Below are 22,352 nucleotides of genomic sequence, written 5' to 3'. Positions count from 1 at the left end.
TATAGATGCAGCAGTGATGAATAAATTTACATTTGAGATGGGCAGCGACCAATAAACATTAAAAACAGCGATATGATTAATACACAAAAGGACGTAGATTTAAGTTACATTCTTAATAAACTTTCAAAGGATTCCTCGTTTGTGAAAAGACCTACCTCTTTATATATATAGAGGTTGAATGATGGAAGAGTTGTGTTGTGAACAAAAGAAAAATTAAATATAATATATATACACCAGCAGATGAAGAGAATTATAAGAAAATTATTTGAAGGAGATTACGAAGAGTTTTATGGCAGATCATATGAGGATATTGTGAAGAATCCATAAATCCAATCGTGGAGACTTTTTGGAAGAGGGTTTCATGCAGATAAATAAGACTTTGGAGCAACATCATGAAGTATATTGAAGAAAAGTTTTGTGAGAAAGTTGATGGCAAATTTGTAATAAGGGTTGCAGGCAGATTTGTGAGAAGAGTTGAAGGAAGATTATTATTTGAGTTATGATCAGATTTTTGAAGAAAAAAAAGCACATAAGTTTGGATCAGATTTGTAAAGGAAAGATATATATCATTCAAGATCGGAAGTTGTAATCAGATTTGTGAGTAAGGAAGGGAGAATGGTATCATCCATTAAAGAATTCATAGGTTGGTGCATATCAAATAACAGATTGGAGTCTCTTGCTGAGTTAGTGTTCAATTGTGGGAGTTTGTGCTTCTAGTGGGTTGGTGCTTCTAGTAGGTTGGTGCCTACAAACATTTTAAAAGAAGAATTATATAAAAGTATTGATTTGTCGTGGTTTTGTTTCATTTAGGTTTCCACGTAAAACATTGTGTTATTGTGTTCTTATGTGCATGAGTGTTGAAAGTTAGTGAATAATGCTATTGTGATTAATAAAGTTAAATTGGTAAAAAAGTTTGTTATATTGATTCACCCCCTCTCAATATAACCATGTGCTCATCCTGAGGTCAGTGAACTGCTGAACAACATCTTAATGGAGACGAACCTGCAAAGAAGAAGTCCAGCAAACTCCCAATAACCTTGTAGGTCAGCTTACTGGTAGTATAAAAAAACATCCATCCCATTGTAGTTCACCAATAGAACTCTATAATAAACATTTAGTTAGAATATATATGATAATAAAAATTTAGGCTTTCTAAATCCATAATATCAAATTAACATTTTTTAATCACACAATAATTTCAAGTAACAAATTTTTAAACAGTATTTTGTGATTTATATTTTTTTAGCCTACAAAATATTTTGATGGGCAACAAAGTATGGAACACAGGGAATTCTATAATAAATAAAGACAAAAAAGACAGAATGTATAAAAGGTGTAGTTAGCACAGTCATTTCCTCAACAATATAATATCTGCTCACCTAAACAAAATCACCCTTCCTATTATTAATCGAACTCATATAGAATTCAAACATGGAGAAGATCAACCCATTCCCTGAAAACACGGAGAATTCAAATACTGAGTTAGCAGTTTTGGAAATATGGCTTACTTCTAGAGCAGCTACTTGTCATCTTGAAAGCAGGTCATAATGAACTTCCCATCTCTTCTCCTCTGCATCAGTTAGGTCTTTAGAAGTCTTTAAGAGTTTAGGGTTTGACATTTTCGTGCTAAAATCTGAACAGGCGGATTCATTTTGCAAAGTGCAGCATACATGAGATTGTATGAATGCTGCCAATATAGGTGCACTGCCAATTGATATTTGGGTAACTTACCCCTTCTAAAAACATGAAAAAACCAAGGCAAAAAGCAAAAAATAGTCCATAAGAATTTTCTTGTATTTAGCAGTTTCAACTATTGTATGTCATGCAAATTTGGATGTGTATCAGGACAGGAGTTTCTCTTCTCCTCTGCATCAGTTAGGTCTTTAGAAGTCTTTAAGAGTTTAGGGTTTGACATTTTCGTGCTAAAATTTGAACAGACGGATTCATTTTGCAAAGTGCAGCATACATGAGATTGTATGAATGCTGCCAATATAGGTGCACTGCCAATTGATATTTGGGTAACTTACCCCTTTTAAAAACATGAAAAAACCAAGGCAACAAGCAAAAAATAGTCCATAAGAATTTTCTTGTATTTAGCAGTTTCAACTATTGTATATCATGCAAATTTGGATGTGTATCAGGACAGGAGTTTCTCTCTATTTTGCACAAGACTTTTCTCTTCTTGTTCATAAGTACTAGGTACTGGACTCTAATAATTTGCAATTGAATAAGATAGTCCCATAATGCTTGAAACAACTTTGTGTTTAAACATGTGGGGTTGCTATTTTACAACATGTGAAAAGCAGAAGAATTGCAATACGTGGGGTTCATGTCATGACAGAATCCATGGCATTGTAGGAAGGTTAGTAATCTGGTGGTGAGAACTCTGGCCAGGTCTTGCGTCTTATGTCTGCATTAGAATCTCACTTCATCAAAGTGCTTTACTCAAGTTGAAAGGATTTAAAAGAACAAGAAAACAAGCCTTATTTACCTTCCAGCATTTTGATGCAAGAACATTAGAATAAACATCAGTGAAGACAAACCAAAATATTCATTCTCAATAAAATCAAAACACCGTGCAAAAACTGAAATATTAAGAGAAAAAAGGCGTCCAAATTTGAAGTGTTTTATCCATAGATCTATATTACAAAGGGGCAAAAATAACTGATGGGTATTAGGTGAAAATGTTAATCACACATTGAAGCGTTGAATTATGTCCAGAATCAAATGTCATGCCCACCACTGTCATCGTCATGCAAGCAATAACAAAAGCTTCAAGGGTAAAGGGTAATACTACCGAGGGTGTATAAAACTATTTGATACAATGTCTCAATAGAATGTGGTCTCAAGACTTTAGACAGAGGGTAACTAAGGGAATAATACAAAGGGTAAACAACCAGGGCTTACATACTATCCATCAGCCGAACATCGTCATGCTGCACGATTTGTATATTAATTTGTATATGCAAGTTGTGGAGCTGCGTTTCACTAGGTGACAAGAGGAGGAAATCTCTATTACAGGGGAGTAGTGGTTTTGGATATCTTTTCAGCTTGGACGCCAAATCACAAGGGGTCGATTCAATGTTTTCTTGCTGAGCATGGAAATTAAGAACTTGAGGTAGACCCGATAACAGAAGGGAGTTTGTTGCTTAGCCACTTATGCTCGGAATGTTCCTTGCTAATTCCATTCCTTGGGAATCGACTCAGCTGTAGCTTGGACATGGACAAAATAGTCTGAGTTTTCCGGAAGATGTTATGAATTTTGTGAGCAAGATTGAGTAATTGTAGATCTGATTAGCTTGTACCTTGTTGTTGTTTCTCCACTGTTGCTATATTCTGAATGCTGCAATATTATATCTAGTTTGTTTTGTTGGGAAGTCCCAACTGGAGGGAGTAAGGCTTCCTAAGCAATTGCAGCCTTGCAATCTGAGATTGATAGCCTCTGACAGACCTGCACATGATCTATTGTTGCCTTGCTGATCTTGTCAAGGATAATGGTGCATATTGTGTATGTTGAGAAGCAGCTCATTCTAATTTCTAAACACTCTTGGACAGGGCAGTGAACCAGAATTGTATAATTCTGACTTTGTTTGTGCATCAAGAATTACTGCTGTGTATATATGAACTGCTGCAACTTCATTACCTGATTATAAAAAGTAATTCTGAGCATTTGGAATCTGCTTGGGATGTCAGCAAATCATATTTCTGTTATTGCGTATCACTTTGATTAATAAAGAACCTTGTCCCTTTCAAGTTGCTCAAGTCGCAATATTATTTGTTGTTCAATCATTATTTACATTCTTGGTAAAAGCACTCTGTCTGAGTATATCTCAGAACATTTCCTTGCACATGCAAACTAAAACAATACACTCAAGATATCATGCAAATTGTTTGATGAAATGAGCATCAGCTAAGAAGTTTGAAAGTGCAAAAAATTTAGTGCAGAACAGGGTAGGACACTACAGTCTTCAAGATGATTAGGTAAAGACAACTCCAAATGGGCTTCCAAAAATGGTTTCACACACAAAGGGCAGTGCTACAAAGAATTCAACTTGATATCAAACTCAATTTCCCTATGATTTGACTTTTGGTTCATAGCTAAGACAAACAAACTATTTGACATAAAATCTTATAATATGGATCCAGTGCATGATGGTGGATAATGCATATATCCTACTCACCAATTTTCTTTACTCCAAACCTATGCTATGATCTATATTTATATTAACTAAGATATGATCTAAATGATATCAATCAACGTAGACACCACTGAAATTAGACAGATCAATCAATTTTGCACTCCCCAGTGCAGTGATGTGAAATTACTTTGATTCACTGGATGATAACTCTCAAGTTAGACAACTCAATGTTTTAGGTGTGAATATTAAAATTCTCATGAGCCTTCCACTGCTGAAACTCACAACAAAATAAGCCTACCTTTTTTTTGAGTATTTTCCCAGACTTGGTGGATGGGCAACTACCCAAAACAAGGACATTTCTTATATAATAATCATGCTCTGTTGTCTATAGAAGATGAAGTAGACAGTAAGTGCAGAAAGAAAATTGAATTTGGCATGGTAGAAGATTTGAATGTCTCAAGCAGGTTACAACCTTGGTTGCCATTGTGAGCAGACAATTCTATGTTATTAATAAATTCTTCTACATTCTTTGTTCCATTGATGTATATATAATTCTCTATGCCTACGTTCTGTTGGACATTGCTGCTGCTAGGATATGTTGTTGTCATTGATGTCAACATATTCCTGCTCCGATGATTGATGATCCGGTTCTGCAGCTTTGCAGAGTTCAATATTTCCTTAGGTATATTTCGGTGTGATCAGATCTTGAGCTAAGTTTCTAGGAGATTGTTTGGGGTGATCATGTGTATCTTCATTTCAGATGGTTCATGATTTGGTTCTCTACAAGTTATCTTTCTTCGTGACAGTTGTTGCTGTTTGAGTGTTCTTGAAGTTCAGATGTTGATCGATGAAGATTTGATAAGTGGTGTTGGTGCAGTTGTTGCTGATGATTCTAACGTGCTTGCTAGTGTTTCCTAATTGTGTTCTATTTGTTTTGACGATTCACATTGATTGTTGTGTGAGTTTTTGGTGATTTTGTTGAACCGGTGATGTTCTTCATGTTATGCGGTTTTCCTGGTGGTGTAGCGTGTTGCGGTTGATCTTGGCGTAATTTCCGATGGTGTTGCATATTTGGAGATTTGATTTAGGTCCATGTTATGTCATGTATGTCATTATATTGGTCCGATGGTTGATCTTTGTATCACGTGATGTAATTTTGTAATTGTGAGTTGAGGGTTTAGCCAACCTTGTTATCAAGGTTGATGAATTGTATAAATAGGTGATATTGTCATATAATTTAGGTATCAAGGTTGTGTCTGCATTATTAGAGAGTGGTCTATGTGCGATCAAGTGAATCATCTTTCGGCATTGTGATTGAGTAGAGATTGGTGTTGTAGAGAAGACAATTGTGCTTAACTAGATTTGTCATTAGGCATTTGAAGATGCTATTATTGCAGTTCATTCCTTCCGGATTGTAGTCTGAATCTTGTTGTAAGTCATTGAGACTTCCCTGAGGGTTGTAGCCTTCCGGGTTAAAATCTTTTGAGCAGTGAGCTCTAGGCAGTGTGTCTGAATGCATGTGCATTCCCCATTGTAATATTTACACATACTACTGCTGAGTATCATCTTATTGTGGGTAGGTTCCCACCGTGATTTTTCCCTTAACTGTATTTTCCACGTCAAAATCTTGGTGTTGTATGTTGTTCTATCAATTTGCTTATCTTTTTTATTGCTGCAGTTTATCAGATCTATATTTGTGGTTAAGTTTGTTTTGATTCACCCCCCCTTTCAGTTTTCCTTCATTGTTATTGCCAACAATTGGTATCAGAGCTAGATCCTCCAAAAGAAGCTTCATTGCTTGAGGAGATCCGAGATGGCAACTGAAACTGGAGGTGTTATCTTTAAGAAGGAGAGTCTGAGATTTGATAAAAGTAACTATGCTATATGGAATAACCAGATGGAAGTGCACTTGAGATGTCTTGGAGAAGATTACTGGAAAATTACAAAGAATACCTATTTTGCTCCTCCGAATGAACCAGTTACTGCTGATGAGATCAAGGAAGCTGAACATAACATTAGAGCAAAGGAAGCATTGTTGAATGCTCTGATTGATTCAAAGATGACAAATGTGATGGAACTTCAAACCGCACATGAGATATGGGAGAAGCTTGAGACCTTGTATGAAGGAGATAAACAAGTGAAAGTTACTAAGTTGCAGAGTTTGAAAGGGAAATATGAGATGCTGAAGATGGGAGAAGATGAGAACATAAATACCTTTATAGCTAAGGTGAATGACTTTGTCCTAGGTATCAGATGTGCCGGTGGAACCCTTGAAGAAGATGAAATTGTTGCTAAGGTGCTGAGATCTTTGCTTCCTGCTTATAAACATAAGGTAGCTGCTATTGATGAGATTCGGAGTGTGACTACAGTAACAAGAGATATGTTGGTAAGTATGATGGAAAATTGGATGAGCTTGAAGCATTGATTGCTTGAAGATTGCCTAAGGGAGTTGGTAAGTATGATGGAAAATTGCCCTTGAAATGTTTCTTTTGCAATATGGTAGGACATTTTGCTTCTAGGTGCCCGAAGAGAATGGCTAAGTATGATAGGCATGATAAATTTGATAAACATGACAAAAATGATAGATACGATAAGCCTTACAAGTCTAACTAGAAGTATAAGCATCAAAAGAACTGCTATTATGTTGCTGATGAAGGTGTTATAGATGAAGAATCAGAAGGAGATGAAGTTGCGTTCCTTCCCATTAAAGAAGATGGATGGGTACCTATTGATTCCACAAGCTGCACTATTGAGGAGAAAGCTTTAGCTACTAAAGTTGAGGAAAAAGATGAATGGGTGATTGATAGTGGTTGTTCACATCATATGACCGGTGATAAAAACAAATTTGTGAGTATGGAAAGGTATGATGGTGGAATAGTGAGATTTGGAGATGACAAAGCCTGTGTGATCTGTGGTAGAGGTTCTATTTCCTTTGATGGTAAACATAATATTGATGATGTTCTGTATGTTGAAGGTTTGAAGCATAACCTTTTAAGTGTTGGACAGATGGTTGACATAAGTTATTATTTGCAATTCAAGAATGGCAAATGTAAGATCCTAAATGCCTCCGGTATAGAGATTGCATCTGGAACTAAGACTGAAGGTAATATTTTTCACTTGAATGCTGGTGAGAAAAGTTGTTTGATTGCTCAGATTGATGAAAGTTGGTCGTGGCATAGGAGAATGTGTCATGTTAATTTTGATTTAATGATTAAGATCAGTTCTACTCGAGTTGTTAGAGATCTGCCTAAAATTGTTAAGCTTGCTAATTCGATATGTAAGGAAAGTCAATTGGGTAAGCAAACAAGAATTTATTTCAAGAGCAAACAGTATACATCTGATGGGTTGCTAGATCTTGTGCATATTGACCTATGTGGACCTACAAATGTTAGAAGTGTGCAGGGTGATAGATATTTTATGTTGCTAATTGATGATTATTCCAAGATAATGTGGGTTGTCTTTTTTAAGGAGCAATCTGAAGCATTAAACAAATTCAAGATATTCAAAGCAAAGGTTGAGACTGAGTCAAGATTGAAGGTTGAGATCTAAAAGGGGAGGAGAATTTAGTTCCGGTGAGTTTGATTCATTCTATGAGAAGCATGGGATTAGAAGACAATTATCTTCTCCTAGAACCCCTCAACAAAATAGAGTTGTTGAAAGGAAGAACGAAACTGTTTTGGATGCTGATTGAAAGGAATGTTCCGAAGATCTATTGGAGAGAAGCTATTAACAATGTTGTTGGTGTGATACCGGTAAGACTCCTTATGAGCTATGGTTTGGTCATGTTCCTACTGTGAGATATTTCAGAGTATTTGGTAGCAAATGTTATATCAAGAGATATGATGACATAGGAAAGTTTGATGCAAGAAGTGATGAAGGAATTTTCTTGGGATATTCAACAAAGAGCAAATACTGAGAAAGATAGTGGAAAGTGCAAATGTGAAAGTGGATGAGAATCATGGAAAAAAATCAGATCTTGCGGATATGATGATGGTTAGCACATTGTTCTGAATCCTATTCAAACTGAAGAATTGAAGTAGAATGATCTGGTAGAGATAGTTAATCCGGATGTTGCTACTGCCGGTGGAGAGGTGCAAGAACTTGAAAATTAGAACAATCAGAAGACTTCGAGGTATGTAAGATTGAATCATTCAGAAAATCAAATTATTGGAGATAAAAATAAAGGTGTGATGACTAGAAGAAGGCTAGCTGCTGAAAAGGTATGTTTGATTTCTAAAATTGAACCTAAAGGTGATGTTGAGGCTTGAAAAGATGAAAATTAGATGAGAGCTATGAAAAAAAGAATTAGATCCGATTGAAAAGAATAACACATGGGAGCTTGTGCCTAGACCTATGGATAAGAATGTTATAGGTACTAAATGGGTATACAAGAATAAATTGAATGAAGCCGGTGAAGTTGTGAGGAATAAATCAAGACTGGTATAGAAAGGATATTCACAGCAAGAAGGAATTGATTATGAGGAGACTTTTGCTCCGGTAGCTAGACTTGAAGCTGTTAGATTGCTGCTTGCATATGATGCCTATAAAGATTTCAAAGTGTATCAGATGGATGTCAAGTCAACTTTTCTGAATGGTGGTCTTGAGGAAGAAGTCTACATTGAGCAACTTGATGGATTTTCATTATCAGATGATGGTGACATGGTATGTAAACTGAAGAAAGCTCTTTAAGGATTGAAACAAGCCCCTAGAGCCTAGTATGCTAGATTGGATAAATATTTGCTGAAAGTAGGATTCAATAAAGGGACTGCTGATAGTTATATGTACTTTCAGATTGAGAATGATAACATCTTGATTGTTAAAGTCTTTGTTGATGATATAATCTTTGGAGGAGATGATGACTTGAGCATGAAGTTTGTCAGTGATATATAGAAAGAATTTGAGATGATTTTTTTTTTAGGTTTGCAGATTTCATAGACTGGAAAAGGTATTTTTATATCTCAAACTAAATATGTGAAGGAATTGCTGAAGAAGTTTGGGTTAGATGACTCCAAACCGGTTGGAACTCCTATGGTGACTGGCTGCAAAATGTCTAAGAATGATGAATCTCCGAAAGCTAATCAAAGTTTGTATAGATCTATGGTTAGTGGACTGCTATATGTTACTCAGACTAGGCCGGACATTATTAATGCTGTCTGCATGGCTGCTAGATATCAAGCTGATCCGAAAGAAAGTCATGTCAATGATGTAAAGAGAATATTCAGATATTTGAAGGGAACTGTGGATTATGGCTTATGGTATTCGAGGAATGATGATTTCATGTTATGTGCTTACACTGATGTTGATTGGGCTGGTGATGTTGATGACCGAAAGAGTACCTTCGGTGGTGCTTTCTTTTTAGGTAAGAAATTGGTTTCATGGGCTAGCAAGAAACAAGATTTAGTGTCATTATCTATTGCTAAAGTTGAGTATATTGCTGCTGCTAGTAGTTGCACTCAGGTGGTTTGGATGAAGCAAATGTTGAAGGATATCAGAGTTATCTATGATGAGCCTACTATCATATGCTGTGATAATTCCAATGCTATTAACATGTCAAAGAATCTAGTGCAACATTCAAAGACCAAACATGTGTCGATCAAATATCATTACTTGAAAGAAAAAGTCAATGAAGAAGCGAAGCTAGAATATGTGTCTACAAAGGAACAAATTGTTGATATTTTCACTAAGCCTTTGCCTATAGAGACATTTATCTATTTGAGAGACAAGTTAGAAAAAGTCAATGAAGAAGCGAAGCTAGAATATGTGTCTACAAAGGAACAAATTGTTGATATTTTCACTAAGCTTTTGCCTATAGAGACATTTATCTATTTGAGAGACAAGTTAGGGGTATCCACCCCTCCTGATGAGAACTAGATGCATTGAGTTGTATCAATCCGGTGGACTTCACAGTCTTATTTCTTTATTCTGATTGATGAGTTGGTGTTGCTCCTTTGGTGGAGTAATCTGGTTATGTGTTTTAGGGGGGGAGATTCATGTTTTATATTCTAAGGGAGAGAGTGTATTTGGTTTTCTATCTTTGACATTTTTGTCAACGGGGAAGATAAGCATGTGAAAAACTGTTTTGATCTTAGGGGGAGTTTGTTGGAATTATTTTTTTTCCTTGCATTGATTGTTTTTCACATTCATATGTTGCCATCAATGCCAAAGTGAGAGATTGTTGGACATTGTTGCTGCTAGGATGTGTTGTTGTCATTGATGTCAACATATTCCTGCTCCTGTGATTGATGATCCAGTTTTGCAGTTTGTTTTTCAGATCAGTGCTTTGTAGAGTTCAGTATTTCCTTTGGTATATACTGGTGTGATCAGATCTTGAGTTGAGTTTTTGGGAGATTGTTTGGGGTGATCTTGTGTATCTTCATTTCAGATGGTTCATGATTTGGTGTTCTGCAAGTTATCTTTCTTTGTGATAGTTGCTGTTGTTTGAGTGTTCTTGAAGTTCAGATGTTGATCGATGAAGATTTGATAAGTGGTGTTGATGCAGCTGTTGTTGATGATTCTAACATGCTTGTTGGTGTTTCCTAATTGTGTTCTATTCGTTTTGATGATTCGCATTAATCATTGTGCGAGTTTTTGGCGGTTTTGCTAAACTAGTGATGTTCTTCGTGTTATGCGGTTTTCTTGGTGGTGTAGCGTGTTGCGGTTGATTTTGGCGTAATTTTTGGTGGTGTTGCGTGTTTGGAGATTTGATTTAGGTGCATGTTATGTCATGTATTTCATTATATTGGTCTGGTGGTTGATCTTTCTATCGTGTGATGTAATTTTGTAATTGTGAGTTAAGGGTTTAGCCGACCTTGTTATCAAGGTTGATGAATTGTATGAATAGGTGACATTGTCATGTAATTTAGGTATCGAGGTTGTGTCTGCATTATCAAAGAGTGGTGTACATGCAATCAAGTGGTTCATCCTTTGACGTTGTGATTGAGCATAGATTGGTGTTGTAGAGAAGACAATTGTGCTTAACTAAAATTGTCATCAGGCATTTGGAGATGCTATTATTGTAGTTCATTCCTTCCGGATTGTAGTTTGAATCTTGTTGTAAGTCAGTAAGACTTCCCTGAGGGTTGTAGCCTTCCGGGTTATCATCTTTTGAGTAGTGAGCTCTAGGCAGTGTGCCTGAATACATGTGCATTCCCCATTGTAATATTTACACATAGTACTGTAGAGTATCATCTGATTGTGGGTAGGTTCCCACAGTGGTTTTTCCCTTAATCGGGTTTTCCACGTCAAAATCTTGGTGTTGTGTGTTGTGCTATCAATTTGCTTATCTTTGTTATTCCTGCAGTTTATCAGATCTGTGTTTGTGGTTAAGTTTGTTGATCCGGTGAAAATTGATTCACCTCCCCCCTCTCAGTTTTCCTTCATTGTTATTGCCAACACGTTCATAGATTCTATTTACCTCATTCAGATATTGTAATGGTGCTTATTGTACTTAATTAGAGGCGGATTTCCTTTTATTCTTTTTCTTTCCACAAGTCCACCTTGGGTATATCTAAATCAATTACCATCTATTCTTCTGCCATGTCTGAAACTATGTGAAATTATTGGCTTCACAGAATAGAGCATTTTGGATTCATGCCATCATTTGTAGAATTAAAGAAACAAAAAATTTGATTCACATAAGATGCTATCTCTAATATGATTGTGGAGAGTATACTATAGATGAACTGTGAGTTAGTTTATGTTAATATTTTAAGTACATTAACCAAATAAAAGACTAACTATTTATCTATCTTTATGAATGATAATCTTTGATCAGTTTTGAGTTAAAAAAAAAATTGTAAAGTGTATCAATGCAATTCATATGCAATTGTTTATGGACAACATAAATAAATTTGATAAAGTGTATCAGTGAAAGCTCTTTCTTTTTGCATCTAAAGATGACTGGAGTTAATGGAATCGGAGATAAAATAGTTAGAAGCCTTTAAGAGCTTAGCGTTTGGCATTTTCATGCTAAAATTTGAACAGGTGGATTCATTTTGCAAAGTGCAGCATACATGAGATTGTATGAATGCTGCCAATATAGGTGCACTGCCAATTGATATCGGCTAAATTTCCTAACATGGAAAAAACCAAGGCAACTAGCAAAGAACAGTACATAAATTCATGTATTCTGCTTCTGGATTCAGTTGTGTAGAACTTTTTTTGCATCAACGTTTTGAATCACACTCCATGATTCATCATCAGGATGATAGAGCTGTAGGAGTACATAAATTTTTTCTTGTATTTAGGAGTCAACTATCGTATATCATGCAAAATTTGTATGTGTATCAGGACATGAGTTTATCTCTGTATTTTGCACATGATTTAGCTCTTCTTGTTCATAAATACAAGGTACTAGACTCTAACCATTTGCAATTAAATAAGATGGTTCCATAATGCTTCAAACAACTTTGTGTTTAAACATGTGGGGTTGTTATTATACAACATGTGAAAAGCAGAAGTATTGCAATACGTGGGGTTCATGTCATGACAGCATCCATGGCATTGTAGGAAGGTTAGTAATCTCATGATGAGAACAAGTTCATAATGCTAGTCATATGCCTATTGGGTATAACCCTTGAACTAGAAACAACTTAAGATATAAACTAAAATGTTGTTTCATATTATTCTAACTACTATCTGACTGTATCTTTTGGTTCAATTTGACACTATAGCAGATTCTAGTCAAGTGTAATGGAATGGTATACACGAAACATAAAAAACAAAGGCAGTAAGTAACACAAAAATGGTGGTAAACACAATCTAAAACATTAGGCACATATACATACCGGATCCCATTTTTAATCGTTCATGTCAACCTCATCAAGCACTTCCAACTTCACCTTCAATAATCCTGGCAATTTTTCCACACCTACCTAATAAATTTTCAATACATTCCAAACATCTCAGTACTAAAAATTGCAATTTCAATCTCTATTCTATGAAACCTACTACCCCAAAGCCAAGGAAAATCATATCCCTATATTCCATTTGAAATATTAGAGAAAATGAATAAATCCAACAAACCTACCAGCATTCCCAAAACAAGGAATCTGAAAAAGACTTAAACCCTGAACCAAAATTACTGAATTCCAATGGTAAACAAACTTCACTACTCGGTAAATTGCATAACCAATAAATCTCAATGAGCTGATACTTTGACTTTACTAGTGTAGATGATTTGCAGGTTCTGTAAAATATTTGGAAGTCAATAAACAATACAATGCTACACTAAAAAAATGCAGAGTAGGGCATCTACAGACATACCAAAACCCAAATAGGGCATTGCAGCTGTATGTCCTATGAGGTCAATGAACTGCCGAACCGCATATCCATGCCATAGTATTTCATCAATAGAACTCCATAATTGACATTTAGTTAAACTATATATTATAATATACATTGAGGCTTTCTAAATCTATAATATCAAATGAATGTTCTTTAATCACAGAATAATTTAAGTAATGACTTTTGTAACAGTATTTTCTGATTCATGTTTTTAACCTACAAAATACTTTGATGGAGAACAAAGTATGGAACATGAGGGAATCTATAATCATTTTATTCATCTTTAAAAAAACATCAGTTATAAGAAATATTCGATCTCAAAATAGGAAGTGTTGTGACGAAATCACACATTGCCCCATCATAAATGGGGATCCCTCTTTGCTTCCATCTTAGATTTAGAATAAAGTGCTGAGTGTCTTCCTTTAGATAGGTCAGCAAGAAGAGAGTTTATATTTGCAATGGTTAAACTTGAGCGATTCACCTTCAATTTCAAAATTTGGCTAAGGCATGGAAATCAAGGGACATCCCATCCTTTGACTAAGGACATTTCATCCTTTGACTTAGAGCGTTTACACACTTGCATGATCAAGCCTTCCTAGGCTAGGAACGTTTCGTCCTTTGACTAGAGATGCCTTCACTTGAGTAAACCATCTGGTCCTTTGACCAGAGCTACATGTCCTAGGCTAGGAATGTCTCGTCCTTTGACCAAGGATGTTTCGTCCTTTGACCAAGTAGCTCTATGATTTGATTGACTTTTCCTGGCAAAGGCAAGTGCACCTTGGACAAATTTTCACTTAGGATGTGTCATTTAATGAATTCCAAATTTGAGAGATAATGTGACCTCGAAGTTAAAATATGGAGTGATCTATTCAATGAGTGCAATAGACAAGAAAGATGACGTCTTTAATTTGTGCAAGGTGAAACATTCAATTTGATAAGTTTTTGTGATATATGTATGGTTGGAACCACCTCAAACTGAATTTAATATGTGTTTTAAAGCTCAAGGCTGATTTCAAACATCAATTGAAGTGCATTTAATTGAAGTTGCTACGAAGATAAAGCATTCAAGATGATAACAGCAAGTTGATCTGGTCAATACAATGTATTAAATGTGATGGAGCCAGGTGATTGCATTTAAGATCTGAATTGCAAAACTTGAAGTTCTTTATTAGTAACGATTGCAATATATTTAATGCATGGAGATTGCATTTCATGAAGCGCACTTAATGTGAGTGGAGATTTAGAACGAATTCATTTCAAAGGTACCACAATTTTGAAAAGGAGGCTCCCATTTAAAATTTGAGATGATCGCTATGCAGCATTAAATGTGTGCAACCAGGCCACCCAATTGTTTTAATTACAGCACATTTAATGAAAGATGCCAGGTGACTTGTGATGAGGTATTGGATCTTCTAGGCCATCATAAGTTCGTATTGATCATTTCACTTGATCAATGCAAGATCAACGTTACAATTGATCTCTTTATGACAACGATTCCCCTTCAATTGAAATTGCTATTAAGGAAAGCACTGAACCACATTCAACAGCGATTTTGATCAGAACAAGCGAATTTGTCAATGGAGATGGCGACTTTGTGATTGAGCGAGTCACACCAGCAGTGATAAAAGTTCAAGTTCGGATTACATATAGGTCCAGCGCATCCACCTTGGGGTTGCGATCTTGATCCAGGCTGCACCAAACATACACAGTAACAGTGCACTCATCTAAGAGCACGATTTTGACTTAGGTTGCAACAAACACATCCTAGGCGTCAAATCTGATCATCAATTGCAACAAATCAGCTTCTTGGATTGGTGAATTGATCTCATTTTGGGATAGCGACTTTCAAATTGAAAACGATTTTGTTAGGCATCAACCACAGTGAACTCATTTACCAGCGATTTTGTCAAACATCGCTGTTTCATCAACAGCGAATTTGGAAGCAAGATCACTGTTTCTACGTCAGCAATTGGACGAATTCCAAAGCCCTAGACATCAGCAAAAGTCTTGAAAGAAGAAAATTTTGTCCAAAATTGATTACCAGCAAATTTGTGAATAGTTTGCAGGTCTGAGACAAATTAGTTTTGTCATATCAGACCTTACTTTAGTGCTGGTATATCATATTGCTTGACAATTTCAATCATTGGAGGCTCTTTTAATGAATTTGGATCATCTTTTGTGCATTCACAAATATTTATTACTTCAGATGATCATGTTTTAGTTAGAGTGTTTGCAAATAGAATATCATATCATAAAACTAACTTGAACATCTCTCACAGGTGAAGGATGGCTGGAGCATGGCAGGCCCTCATCAAGGAGGATTTGAAGAGTGACATCGTGAAGACCAAAATCACATCATTTTGGGGCAACATGGGAGATCTCAACCTAGGACAAATCGACATGAAGAAGTTTCAAGGGTCACTCTACATTACCAAACCGTCAGGATATTCCAAGATGATGATGGACAGTGGCATTGTGAAGGCGGCAGGCTTCCCTTTGGCAGTGCAATGCAATGAACTCATTGTTGAATGTGCCAAGTACTATGACCCAAGCAAGTGAATGATCATGGCACCTAATGGTAGAGAGCTCCCCTACCTTTCTGAAGATGCAATCAGCAAGGCCTTTCACATACCAGAATTCAACAACATGATTTACAAAACCAAAGATGCCACAAAGGTAGTTTATGATGATGATCCCAACAAATGCCAAGAGATCGTCACAAGTACTGGTTGTTAAAGAGTAGACCCCGTCTATCCAAGCTTCCTGGCAAGCTCCACAGGATTGACTTCAAGGAAGAGTTTGGAGATTTGATCACACTCCTTAGCCAAGTCTTCGAGATTCCACAAGCCTTCTAGTTTGAGTTTTGGATGTTTAAATTTATGGATGAGAGCATGTGAATCGTATGTGTAGCTGCATTACCATAACAAGACTCATTTTAGAAGAGTGAATGATGCATTCACTATGCACATCACAAGGGCACTTCAAGGAGGTATTCATCAAAGGTTGTGTTAGAATAATATTTAATATTATTACTATTAATGGTCAATAATGTAACTGGCTATTAGACATCTTAAATGTCTATAGTAACAGGTAGTTAGAAGTAGGTGTCTTCATTAATATCTAAAGCATTTTGTAATCTCTATGTATTGTAACCTTTTCTCAGTTAATGGTAACAAAGTTTTTACTAGTTCATTTTGCTGAACATGGTATCAGAGCTAGGGCACGGAACCTGTTTTTTTTTTCAGAAAATCATGTTTTCGGCTAGGGTACGAAACCTGTATTTTTTTCCAACAAATCGTGATTTCTCATATGGTTTTTTCGCAATTTTTGTGTCTGTAAAAACGTGATTTTTTCGCATCTGATTTTCTGAGTATCCCGAATAGGATGGATAAGTTTGTAAAATTTAGGGGGCAACTTGGTGTTTTTGATAGATTGACCATTAAGGGAGGGCGTTTAGAATAATATTTAATATTATTACTGTTAATGGTCAATAATGTAACTGGTTGTTAGACATCTTCAATAATATCTACAACATTTTGTAATCTCTATATATTGTAACCTTTTCTCAGTTAATAGTAAATAAGTTTTTACCAGTTCATTTTGCTGAACAGGTTGTCCATAGAAGCATAAGAGTTAGTAGAGAAGTTTGGTGCATGGTTCATTCATTTTCCTAAGTTCACCTGCATAAGAGTTCAAGGATGTTCTTGTCCACCACTTATGTTACCAAGGTATCCTACTGACAAATTGATATTGCTCGAGTTGGTGAGGCAATTAATGGCATACAATAAAGTACAAAAAAACAAGTTGAAGACAAAGATTTCATTTCCTATTTCATTAGGATGATCCTTGGAGGTATGCCCGCCCTTGCAAGCAACAAAGAAGATAGATGAAGAATTGAAGTCTTTCCTCCTAACGCCATACTCTCGAGACAACTTTGATCCCTACATCCAAAAATTTAGTGGAAGGAAATATAGGCATAAGTTGCAATTAGAAGATCATTTTATGAATGCACTAGATGATTTGGAGATAAGGAGAAAAATGTGTTCAAGGCTACCCATTGAGTTCATTAGAGTAACCAAGATTTTCAACATCCCTGATCAAACAAATGTCAGTGAAAAGCATCTTTTGCCAATATTCGAAAAGGAAAAGAACAAGTGAAGGTCAATTGGATTGAGATGGAAAGTACAGACTTGAAGGACTTCATGAAACCGGTCCTATCCAACACAAAGCGATGGATAGAAGCACAAACCTATATTTTGAAAGATCAAGGCATTCAAGTGACATTTCAAATGATGGGAGAAGTAGAGTATTCAGATGAAGAGATGGAAAGAAAAAGTCAGAGTGAAAGTGCCACCATTCAGCTCGCTCTAAAGGATCCAAGCAAAAGGAAGACAATGTAGAAGAGCATCCAAAGAAGAAACATAAGTTAAGCCTAGCACATCGTCCTTCTACCAGTACCTCATTTGTACACCGAGTAGAAAAGAGTTAGACAGTTGGAACAAGTATTGATCACAAAATGAATGAGTCCATTAAATTTATAGATAAAGGAAAACAACAGGTGGTCCAAGACAAGATAGCATCACCTAGGCCAGCCGATGACAAAGCAGGCAATGACACATATGTGAACATTGAAGATAAGGAAAAATAAGTTACATCTCCTCTACGAGAAGAACAAGTGAATGAGATAGAGGCTGGGGAAGAGAGACCAACTATACTTGCATGGCTAAGAGAGAGATTATCAAAGAAGGTGGTTATAGAAGAAGGATAGAATCATTTTGATCTAGGTAGCTACTTGGATAGAAATCAAGAACATGAAAAGAAGACATCTAGGATGTCAAAGAAGACAAGAGATGAAGAAGGATCCAAGATAATACAAATTGCCATTCCCAAGGTAGACAAATCTGAAGATGAAATTACAGCTGAAGAATATGATTTGGAGACCAACAATCTAGGTCCTACCACCATTGATTAGGCATTGGAAGATATGAATGACATGGTGAAGACAGTTCATGACATGCTTAGAGAATGAGAATGGTATATTAATAGGTTAGAGAAGGAGAATGGTATATTAAGAGGTTACCTCTAGCAACCCAAATTTCCACTAAGGCAACATGATCCATCAACCTCACTTCCACCATTACTTCCTCCTGATGCAATTGATGATTTTGAAAAGATAAAGGCATCAACACAACTAATGGATGCTTGGATCACTAAGACATATAGAAGGGCAAAGGCATTCATAAGGGAGTTAGTGAAGATATTTGACAGTTATGGCTATCCTTGAAAGGACTCAAGCACTCAAGGTGGCATATGACACTTTGGTCTACACTAGAGACTTCACCATACCTATCTTGCAAGTTATGAAGACTATGCAAGGCAAACACTAATAGATGAAGGAATATTAAAAGATGGGCAATCACCTGATTTTCAACAGTGGTGTAACTTGGTTTGCATGAGGAGGCTCATATTTGAAGACATCAGTAGTGGATGCGCTCAAGTAGATCAAGCAATCAATTCAATACATGATAAAATATTAGAAGTGGTTGAGATTATTCTTGAGAAAGGAAAGACATTGTTGCTGAAGAATTGATGGACAAAGTGAAAATTATCTTCTTTGGGACAAATGGAGCACCTTTTGAGAGAGAGCTAGATGCTATCTATTCATTTAACATACTTGCCAACAAGATGAGAGACTTTGGACCAGATTGGGAGACTACCTTCGTCTCAAGATTTGATGAAATCAACTACCTGGAAGAGCAATTGAAGAACCTGCTTGCAGTTCCAATAACTGAAATAGAATCAATGATGTTCAGATTCGTTAAATTTGTAAAAAGAGAAAAGGATAAGGGCAACAAGATTCTAGAAGAAAGTTTGTTTTAATCCTATGTGGCATCGAATTTTCCTATTGGAGGATTTTCTTCGTATTTTGTGCCAAATGGATGTCACATTCCCATTGGTTGGCATTTAACATTTTGCAATAAATTAGGTATTTTGTTGTAACAAACCCTAATTAGGGTTTAGGTGGCAAAATTTGGGCCCTCAATTCTGATTTAATCTTGGTCATCCATTGTAATTGGGAGCTCTATATAAGCTCAACTCATTTCATTTGTATCTCATTAGATATGAGAGCTTGGAGATTAGAAGGAGAAGATCAATCAGAAGACTTTGAAGAATTGTTGCTTGATGTTTCAGAAATTAATAAAATCATTTAAGTGTTGGTGACTTATTGAGATTTGGGACATTTGCTTGTTTCTTCATTCCCCTTTTGTGAGAGCTTATAATTGAAAATACAAAAAAAAAATTAGAATAGAATTTGCTTTAAGTGTTTCAGATGAGTGGTAAATTCATGTGCATGATTGATAGTGAATCTCCATTATCAACTGGAATCATTCAACCAAAGCTTAACTTCAATTACTATTCATCATTGATATGCTTCATTTTGAAGGTCTCTATGTTTGAGATAGTGATTTAAAAATTACCAAGCTATCCTTAGAAGATTGCACTAGCATTGTGGAGATGTTCATAAGATGTCAAAGCAAAGCTTAGTTGAGCTCACTTGAGATTGTCCATTATCTTGCATTCCTAGTTTTAGAATAGCATTCCTAAACCCTACTCCTTTTTTCACTTTTTTATCAACAATCAGTAGAAGTAGAAAGAGTGATATTGATCAACATCATTTGAAAAACATCATACAATTGAGATTGAATCAAGATAAACGTAAGTCCCCTCGCAGGTACAACAAATCAGATCATACCATTGAAGCTATCGAACACGTCAAGACCTGACATCGAGAACCTTGAAGTCATCTCAAGTGGTCCTTTTTGCTAATCTTCGGCATTTGAGAAGTCTTTATTCAAGAGAGGATAGAGTGCCTTTGGTATTTTATTCTATGTTGCATAGTGCATGAAAACACCAACAAGAAGATAAAAAGGACAAAATGGATAAAATGTTTATCTTCTCTATCAAAATATACACATTGAATTCTCATAATTCAAATGTAGAACTTAAATGAAAATGAGAAGTAAAGATCTCAACAATTTCCTATCTGCTCACCCAGCCAAAATCATCCTTCCTATTAGTAATCAATTCATACAGAAGCAACAATGAAGCTGACGTGGGAAAGCTTGTGTTGATTACCAGATAGTGAAAACCAAGCTGCCATACTAGAAGTTGAACAAAACCGCTGCATAGGATCTGTGCTTGATAGAATCTCCAAATGGATTAGCTGTGCAAATGAAGATTGACTCATTTCCTGAGAACACAGAGATTTCAAACACTAGGTTAGCTGTTTTGAAAATATGGTTTCCTTCTAAAGCAGCTACTTGTGATCTAGGAAGCAGGTCATAAGGAACTTCTCATCTCTTTTTAACTTCATCGGTTATATGAACTCTTGATGGGTCTTGCATCTCATGCCCACATTGGAACTCACTTCGTTAGTCCTTTACTCAAGCCAAAAGGATTAAAAATAAATGAGTGAAAATAAACTAAAATTCCCAAGAAATCAAAACACAGTGTAGAAAAAAGATTAAGAGAATAATAGTCGTCCAAATCCGAAGTGTTTTATCTACAAATCAATATTCCAAAGGGGCAAAAATAACAAATGGGTATTATGTGAAAATGTATTAATCACATTAAATCATTAAAATTATCTCCAAAATCAAACATGTCATGCCACCATTGTCATCATGATGCAAGCAACAACAAAAGCTTCAAGGTTAATAATACTAATTGGGGCTTACAAATTTGAGGGTAGAGGGTAATAATAAAAGGGTGTATAAAACTTATTTAATTATTTTAAGTGAATATTATTGTGTCAAATGGTATAGTTGGAAATGCTATGATAGATTTGTATGCAAAGGAATGTGGCACCCTTTGCTAAGCACGTGAATTGTTTGACAAAATTCCTCAGAAGGAATGTGGAACCATAGACACTGTGTGAACTATTTGACATAATTGCTCAAAGAAATGTGGTCTCATGGCACGCCATGATCTCTAAATGCACAAAATGAACATGTGGAAAAACCAATTAAAGGTACTCTATGTTACTTTGGTCATGGTGGTTGTTTCATCATTTCCTCCACCTAATAGCATTGAGATTGAATGTGAGGGTGAAAATGTAGTAAGGATGAAAGAAACAAATATGTGTTGGGTTTCCTTACAAACCATAATAATTTTGTTCCTTCAAAGGGGATTTCACATATAATGAAATTAAGGATGAAAATGGTGTGAGTGGTGAAAAAAGGTGAGTAACAACAAGATGAGGAAGTTGTTATTAAGAGTAAGAAAACTACTGAGACTAAATAATATTAATCTACAGTGAAAGTTCCTTACAAAGTTTATCACGCCAACTTGAATTTATTAGATTTGCAACAAACAAACAATAATTACCTGGAAGAAGATTTTGCCCTTAGTTTCTCTATCTTCCTCTCCTTTGCCTTTCCTCTGCTTTGTCACAAAAATGTGACACCAAAAAAAATGACAAACAAACCAGCATGCACGCTGTACACAAGAAAAGTGAAATATTTAAATGAAGCAAGGGCTTTAAAATTTGAAAAAAACCAAGAGAAAGAACAAAACATTGAAAAGAGACAATCACAGAATAGAACATAGACAAAGAGAAAGAACAAAATATTGAAAAGAGACAACTATAGAACAAAATATCAATAGAGAGGGGTAATTAGAGAAGGAATGAATGTCTCTAAACGAATGAAACTGGATTGTTTATCTTTATCTTAATTTCAAATGATTTTTGCCCAATCTCCATCAACAGTTTTTGAATTTTCTAAATCTCGTTATCATTCTCTTAACGACTAATCTTTTATGGGCGATCTTCTATGTCGCTAGCGGCCTTCTAGCTAAGGGATCCAACACGATGATCCTTACAATGACCTAGACAATTGTTTCTTGGTCATATAGGAGTCCATTCAA

At 35.8% G+C, this 22,352-nt stretch overlaps 1 long non-coding RNA gene across 2 annotated transcripts in view; it reads right to left on the bottom strand.

Annotated features, from left to right (window-relative positions):
* The window catches only part of LOC131040399 (uncharacterized), a 37,072-nt gene extending 15,185 nt beyond the window's left edge, over positions 1-21,887 (bottom strand). The window contains exons 1-4 of one of the 2 annotated variants that reach the window (XR_009104838.2): positions 21,813-21,887; positions 20,562-20,676; positions 12,926-13,012; positions 2,092-2,410 (exon numbers count right to left, since the gene is read on the bottom strand). This is a non-coding gene — a long non-coding RNA (uncharacterized LOC131040399). Of the gene's footprint in view, positions 1-2,091; positions 2,411-12,925; positions 13,013-20,561; positions 20,677-21,812 lie in introns of those variants that run through there. The other variant, XR_009104839.2, reaches the window with a different exon arrangement.
* Between the last annotated feature and the right edge of the window lie 465 nt (positions 21,888-22,352).

The sequence above is a fragment of the Cryptomeria japonica genome, chromosome 7 (genome assembly GCF_030272615.1).
Source record: "Cryptomeria japonica chromosome 7, Sugi_1.0, whole genome shotgun sequence".
Lineage (NCBI taxonomy): Eukaryota > Viridiplantae > Streptophyta > Pinopsida > Cupressales > Cupressaceae > Cryptomeria > Cryptomeria japonica.
This window is presented reverse-complemented; position numbering and strand designations above follow the sequence as displayed.